The 8,086-nt window shown below is 40.0% G+C and overlaps 1 non-coding gene across 1 annotated transcript; it reads right to left on the bottom strand.

Annotated features, from left to right (window-relative positions):
* Nucleotides 1-242: 242 nt before the first annotated feature.
* LOC121154685 lies at nt 243-430 on the bottom strand. The gene has a single exon (XR_005883579.1). It is a non-coding gene; the product is annotated as a U2 spliceosomal RNA (small nuclear RNA).
* Nucleotides 431-8,086: the final 7,656 nt, after the last annotated feature.

The following is an 8,086-nucleotide window of genomic DNA, read 5'->3' as shown; positions in this document are numbered from 1 at the left end:
TCCAGCTCACTGCTAGTGGCCAGGAAAGGCAGCAGAGGACAAGAGAGTCAGATTAGGAACAGATGCTTGAATTGGTTTCATTTGTCAAAGAGGTTTGATTTGAAAGGCAGAGCGACAGAGAGAGAAAAATTTTTTTCCTCTGCCGGTACACCACCCAGATGACTGCAACAACTGGGATTGGACCAGCCAAAGCCAGAAGCCAGACATTCCATCAGTGTCTCCCACATGGATAAGAGGATCCCCCAAAATTCAGCCATCACCTGCTGGCTTGCAAGGTACAGTAGCAGAAAGCTGGATTGGAAGCAGGGCAACTAGGCTGTGACCATCATTCTAATATGGGGTACACATGTTCCATCACTACTACATGGGTAAGTCTAACTGATAAGAACAGATACTACACTTGATCTTAGCCAAAAGGCCGAGAAGCGATACATGGGTAAGTCTAAAGCTATTTTCTAATCATTTAAATGTCTTAGAGAGTTTACCCACATTTCAAAATAAAAATAACAAGCATGTATTAGGGAGCCTTGTTTCTACTTTAGTAACAACACACTGTGGGGTTTAGATTGTTGTAGGTAAATTGTTGCAGGAATTTGGAGTTGGTTCTTCACCTCCTGCAATGAAGAATTACAGTATGGACAATAATATGCATGAGCAAAGAAAACGTAAGTAGCTATGACTGAGAAGCAGACTCCTGCTTGCCAGGAGGGGTGCCCAAGGTCAGGCTTCATCAGGACTTGGGTCTTTAGGGAGTACATAGTAACTGATTGATTCTCCTACAGAGCTTCAATACTTCAGAGATCTGCTCTGCTTGTCCTGTGTCTCATGTGTAATGATCATGGTGCCTGACCAACCACCTAGGAGAGACAACAGTTGAGGAGTATTATTGGCTTGACTAATTGATAGGTGATGCTACCTGACTGGTTTCTAAGCGCTTGAGATATGCTGCTTTGTGCTCAGATGTTCACTTCACTGTGATCCTCTCAATGGCACTCTCTGTGTCCCTTATTGATCTTGTCATTTTCTTGGGGGCAATGTCTTTTTTCTAATCAGTTGATACCAGGTATCATGCAAACACCTGGTACTTTATTCCTACAGGGGCCTTTCCTAATTGCCTACTAACTCCTTTCACATCAAATAAAGAAATAAAATGCATGACTCTCCTGATATAAAGCTGGGAGGGGAGAAATGGAAACGCAATTTTATTAGGTTCTTATTCTATAATGAATGAGTGTGCTGTCATTTGAAATTCTTGACAAAAAATATATAATAAGGTAGGGGCCAAACCATGGCTCAACAGGTTAATCCTCTGCCTTAAAGAACCAGCATCCCATATAGGCACCAGTTTATGTCCCAGTTGCTCCGTTTCCTTGAGAGCTTGTTAGGAGGTTCTAGCAGGGGAGTGCAGCTACTCATATACCCTTAACCCAAGACCAGTCCTCCTCTAGCGACCAAGCACGCAGCTTTGGGAGGGACACATATGGAGCAGTGAGGGAGGATGGGGGCATCCGCCTAGCCAGCCAGATCAACTGAATCAACCCTGGCGATCTATGGAGTGACAGATGTCTCAGCCAGATCTCCCTCACATCCAATTTGTTCCGTTTCCAATCCAGCTTTCTGTTTTAGCCTGACAAAGCAGTAGAGGATGGCCCAAGTCCTTGGAACTCACATGGGAGACCTGGAAGAAGTTCCCGGCTTCAGATCCTGTCTCCTGGATTGGCAGCCATTTGGGAAGCAGAACAGCAGGTGGAAGATTTTCCTCTCCATCTTTTCTTCTCTCTATAAATCTGCCTTTTTAAAAGAAATAAATAAGTCTTTTTAAAAAAATCTAATGTAGCTACAGCAAAGAATTATATATCATGAATCAAAAATAAGGTAAAGTGATACTACCAAAAATATACAATTTGAAAAAAGGTAGAAAAGGAAGAAAATGGAAAAAGAAATTGATGAGACAAAGAAAAATGGTAAATTTAAGTTTAATCATATCAATAATAGTATTCATTGTAAATTACCTGAACACTTCAATTAAAATAATAGAAATTATCAAGGTCTATTGAAAAGCAAGATCCAACTATAGTGCACATATAAAACTACCTATCCTTTTTAAATGTAAAGACATAAATTGGAAATGAAATAATTTGCTGGCATAGATCAGCAAAAAATTGGAGTAGCTATATCAAAGTTGCAAGGTCCATTATTAGAGATGATATAGGCCTACGGCAACATGATCAATTTATCAAAATCAAATTGCGACACTTAATCTGGTCCTTTTATCTAAAATAGCTAAATTAGCAAGAAAGTTAGTAGCCAGCAGCAAGTCCTGGGCAAATGGTTGGCTAGATTTTTATGCCAAAAGCCTAGTTCCTGAAACCCATACTGGGTTTCTGTTTCTGGAACTTACAAGTATCTTTAGATGGCTTTATGATAGCATTGAGTATATTGTACACTAATTAGTTGCTGTGAATTAATTTATCCTTGCCACCAGATGGTGACCTTAAAGGCAGGGAATTATGTATGACTTCATTTTGTGTTTCTTGAATGCAGCAGAGTGCTAGACAGGAGGAGCTAAATGGTTGCTGATAATACCAGTGATATGATAGCATTCATCTCATACAATGCTTCACTTAAATCTCTTACCAATCTCTAGGATTAAAATCCATTTTATAAGCATGAGACAGACCAATCAACTGGTAAATTTAAAAATTTGTACTAATACATTATTTATTCAATTATTTGTACTCAATTTTAATAGTAATTTGGAAATGATTCAATTTTCCACTGTTAAGGTACTTGATGGAGCAGATGGCGTTTCTTACACAAGCAGATAGCTTCTAATTTTAGGTGTGAGAAGTCTGAACACATTTCTAGGTAAATTTCTGCAAGTGTCAAGAGTTTTTAAGATGAGGAATCACGCATTGGCATAAACTATTGGGTCTAAAAGTATTCTAAGCATTTAACATTTTTTTCCCACTGTTCCATGTGACCAAGCATTTACATCTCATTGCTCCAGATCCCTTGAACCATTAATGATGACACTCCCTGGTTAGCAAATGTAATGATGAGAGCATTATATAATAGCATCAAAAACCATTGAACCTGGTCCTAGGGTTGTGGCATAACAGTAAAGCTGTCACAGGGGGTGCTGGCATCTGATATGGGCACTGGTTCTAGTCCCGGCTGTTCCATTTCACATCCAGCTTTCTGTTAATGTGTCTGGAAAGACAGTAAAGGACAGCCCAAGTACTTGGGCCCATAACCAAGTGGGAGACTTGGAAGATGCACCTGGCTCCTGGTTTCAGACCAGCCCAGCTCTGGCTGATGTGGCTTTTGGGGAGTAAAGCAGAGAATGGAAGACCTTTCTGTCTTTCCTTTTATCTTTTTGCAAACTTTGCCTTTCAAATAATAGATTAAAAAACCTTAAAACCAAACATTGACCCCCTGCTCAATACTAGGCTGAAACGCTATAACCAAAATATCATTTCTTTGCTATGAAATGATGATGTATATTTTTCTTCTCTAAGATTATATCCTGAGGGAAAACAATCTCCACATCTCTTCACTTGATTCTTGGTGTGGAGTGCAGTGAGCAAATTTCTTATATGGCCAAGAGTTGGGGAAACTATGTATTTTAAAAAATATTTTACTTATTTTTATTGAAAAGTCAGACTTACAGAAGGAGATACAGAAAAATCTTCCATCCACTAGTTCACTCCCCAAGTAGCCACAATGGCCACAGCTGAGCCGATCTGAAGCCAAGAGCCAGTAGCTTCTTCCAAGTCTCCCACACAGGTGCAAGGTCCAAAGGCTTTGAGGCTTTAGACTCACTTAGGTATTTCCTCTTCTGGCAAAGGGTGTTGCTTTTGTCAGGTGGTCCTACTGTAAACCATCTCCCTCAACCTCCTCCGGGATTGCCCTTCACCCACCCCACCTGGGTCTTACAATAAGCACAAACACAAAAAATGACTCACAAGCCCTGAACAGTTTCCTCCCTCCAAACTTGTTATGGCTGTCCCAAGCCTTTAAGAAAATCAAGCTCTCTTCATAATTGCATAATTGTTTTCATAGTAGATGTATAAACTGGGCCTTACAAAATGTGAAAGATATGTGAGAGACCAGCTCACATGTTTGGCTTGACACCTGTTATTACAACTAACCCAATCTGCATGTTCTTTCAAATACAATTGGCATCCGTTGTCCTGGACTCAGCCTGCTTCTTACTAACTGCCAGGCTCCTGTAGTAAATGGGAATTGTGGTTGTTGAAGTATGCCTCTGTTAAATAATTGACTTTTCTGATGTGTTTCAACCTTCTGGAAAAGACACCTGAGAAGCAAAGAGTCTAGGGCACACTGCTAAAAGACTTCAGCAAGAGGGAGAATCTCAGATCTGATATAAAAACAAGGCAGAAACGGCTCTGTTCCGAGAAAGCTCGAGTTCATTAACACACTTTTACATGTGGCTGGTTAAATTTAAGGTGGTTTTATTTGATCAGTTCTAGAATTAAATTCAGCTTCACAAAATGAAGATGCAAGCTAATTAAATTAATAATTAGCTTACATTAAGAAAGAGATGAATTAGTACTTGCATGACCAGGAGGGAATAATGGCTGCTCTGTCCAGGAAAAGTAGAATAAGAAGATAAATGAAAGGAAGGGAAGAGATGTGGGCTGCCTTGACTGCAGTGAAGGTGACCAGGGCAGCCCACACCCAGGGTTTGAGAGTTCTTTGTTTTTCCAAGGATTTCAGAGCCTTTAAAGAGAGAAATAGAGATGTCCTTTTCCTTTTTTCTCCTCATCTTGTTTTCAAGAAACTGTCCCATGATTTTAGCCCAATTAAATCTGTAAGAATTATCACAAATCGTTACGTAGGAAAAGGATCAGAACCCAGACAAACTGATTAACACAGAACTGCATTTTCTGTGATATGTGTTTGTTCTTGTATGGTTTCTTTGCTCTTGTATTGTTTCTGGCCTGGTAGTACTAGGAAACTCAGCTCATTCCCTGTCTTCTCGAAAAAGATTCTGGAAAGACAAGCCTAGGCAGGTGTCTGCTCTGCACACAAATGAGGCAGGTGACCCAGCTGAAGCCTCCCAGCAATGCCAGCATTAAGTTAGCATTGAAACAAAGTGAAACAAGAAAAAAAGAAAAACCCTCTAATTCATTTTTTCCTATTAGGCTAAAATCCTGATCATCATAAGCAGATGGCTTAAAGTGCTTACTTTGTAGAATGATTTAAATGACTAAGAAGACAATTCCTACATATAATGGGAATCTGTAGAGCATCCTCAGCCATTTGGACTGTGCTTTATTAATACGTCAACAATGGTTTGAAAAAGACATACACACACTCACCTTTAAGCAGATGCTCTGTGTAGTGAAATGAAAATAGATCTTACAACTTGAGGACTTGAGCAGACTCCCCTTTCTGCTTGTCTCCTCTCCGTGCACCTTGCTGAAACCTCTTCACCACTCCGAATCTAACATTCTTCATATGCAAAGAGAAAGTATAAACAGGAGAGCTTCCTGGAGTTATTGTGCAGATTTCATGTAGGTACTGCAATTTTTTTTAAAGTTCTTCCTTGGCTGCATGGTTGGAATGAATAAGAGACCATGGTATCTTTGTGACACTTTCATCTTCTTATCTTTTTTAAAGATGTCTGCACTAGATTACCTCACCAGAACAATTAGGCCTGATTTCATCTTGGTTTGGAAAGGAGAAATGATAAACAAGTCATGTGACCGTTCTGGTTGCCTTTAGTTTAATGACCTCCTAGACTCCTCAGGAGACCACTGCAACTACCTACCACTTCTTGACTGCTATGATCTGCTTTCATTTCCAAGGAACCCTCTGTCCTAACTTGAGAAGAAGTAAGAGCCAACAGGATTTCGTTGCCAAGAGGACTGAATATCCTATAGTTTAAGGAAGGGTGGGGGAAAGGTAGCCAAGTGTTAAGCAATAGAAACCTGTTTTGATAAATTCCTTGGTAGTAGATAAGATCATGTTTCTCCCAGTCTCTACTCTCACTATTTTTACAAACCAGTGTTTCCAGCTGTTCCAAGTCCCTAGTGGAGTTACAGCAATGTGTCCTTTTAACAGAATTTCTTTTTCTAGGGTACACATTTCTTCTCAAAGGATGTGTGTCCAGAGAAGGCTTTAATAATATAGGGAGACTCTATAAAAGAGGAATGCGGAAAACATGTTTAAGATCACCATGACAGCCTTTTTATTTAAATCGTTCTCTTGAGTTGTATCAACATTTTCAGATTTGTTAACATCTGATATAAGAAATAAAAGCTTTCTATAAGGACTTGAAAGTTACGACAGGGCAACAATTTTTCAAATTCTCTATCTCCTGTTTAACATAGCAAGAACCACAGCTGGCACATGTATCTGCACATCCAGGAGGGAGCTCTAGTTCAGATGAACTTTGCTGAGGGTGGATGGAGAGGAGACGATAATATTCAGCAGTAGAACAGATAACATATTGGCACCAGAGAAAGCAGGTAAGATAATACTGAAAACAAATTTTATATGACACACTCCAAAAAGTCTCAGAGTCACTTTGAGGGGAGCCTGACAAAGGCTTCATGTCACTGGTCTAAGTGGAGTTTGATTTGTGGACTTACTTAGGCGCCACGTTGAAAGACAAAAATGCAGCGCTTAGATACCTTCTCGTGTCATCTGTCATCTTAACATCTATCATCTTCATTAAGAAGACGGAGACAAGAAAAACCTCTTAGGGAGACTAAAGACAGAGATTTCAAGGTTAGAAAAAGAATTAGGTCAGAGGCTGCGTCTACCTTCCTCTCTCAGATCTTACAATTAAAAGCTGGTCTTCAGCATCATTAACCCTCTCCTCACTCTGTATCAGCTGTGTGCGATACAATAAACAACAACAAAGCTGTGTGCTACAATAGCTTTTCCCTCTGGAACCTGGAAAGAGGGAGCAAATGAGACAGTGAAAGCTAGAGCTAGAATGAGAGTGAGAACAAACAAGCAAGCAAGCGAGAGAACATGAATAGTTAAACGATAGATATGGGTTGCTTGCATACTTTCTGGGAATAGGTAATTCTTTCTTGGCCTCTACCATTCATTTTATTTCTGTCCTCACCTTCCTATTTCTCCATACCTACACTCATTTGCTTCTGGGTCTCACCTTTCACTCATGCTTTAACCCTCTCAAATTGCTTTCTGTCATTCTAAACTACATTCCTCGGAGTCTTCTAAGTCGTCTGGCCTTTCCAGCATGCACCATCACTTTGGCATGCACTGTGCCTGCTGAACATAAATCTTTGTCTATGGGGACTTCTCAAGTTCATTTCTGACTGTCCAAGGTACTGCTCAGGGTCCTGCGAGTAAAGATTTGCTTATCTGAGTTGCTAAAACCACATTTTCTTACCTATTTAGGGGCATATGCCGTCTGTTTTTCCTTCTTTCTCAAGCATACCACAGGAAGAAAAATGGCTTTATTTCATTGTAGTTTCCCAAGGGTTTTCAAGAAATTCAAAACATAAACTGCATCCAATTCATGAACTCATCAGTTTAGTATGCACCCAAATGTTTGGAGAGACTGGAAAAAGAAACAATCCAAAATAGAACATTCTTTTTTTTCCTTGTTTGATTTTTATGAGTGTATTTCTAAATAAAAATGATGTACTATATATATATAAGTAAAATGATACATATAAGATATATAAATTTCAGCATCATAGTATAATGGATCATGCCACTGCTTGCAACACCAGCATCCCATGTCAGGTGGCCAAAACAGGCTGCTCCACTCTTGATCCAACTTTTGACTAATGTGCCTGAGAAGGTAGCAGAAGATGGTCCAAGCACTAAGACTCCTGCTACCCAGGTGGGTACAGAGGTCCAAGTAGCTGGACCATCTTCTATTGTTTTCCCAGGCACATTAGCGGGGAGTTGGACTGGAAGTTCAGCAGTCAGAACTTGAACTGGATATCCATATGAGATGCAGATGTTGCAAATGGTGGCTTAACACGCTATGTCAGAAAGCTGCTCTTATCCATCAACACTCATGTGTGTGTATGGTGGAGGAGGGCAGGGAGGGAATGTGTGTGTGTGTGTG

The sequence above is a fragment of the Ochotona curzoniae genome, unplaced genomic scaffold, assembly GCF_017591425.1.
Source record: "Ochotona curzoniae isolate NIBS_2020 unplaced genomic scaffold, NIBS_Ocur_1.0 contig_2754, whole genome shotgun sequence".
Taxonomy (NCBI): domain Eukaryota; kingdom Metazoa; phylum Chordata; class Mammalia; order Lagomorpha; family Ochotonidae; genus Ochotona; species Ochotona curzoniae.
This window is presented reverse-complemented; position numbering and strand designations above follow the sequence as displayed.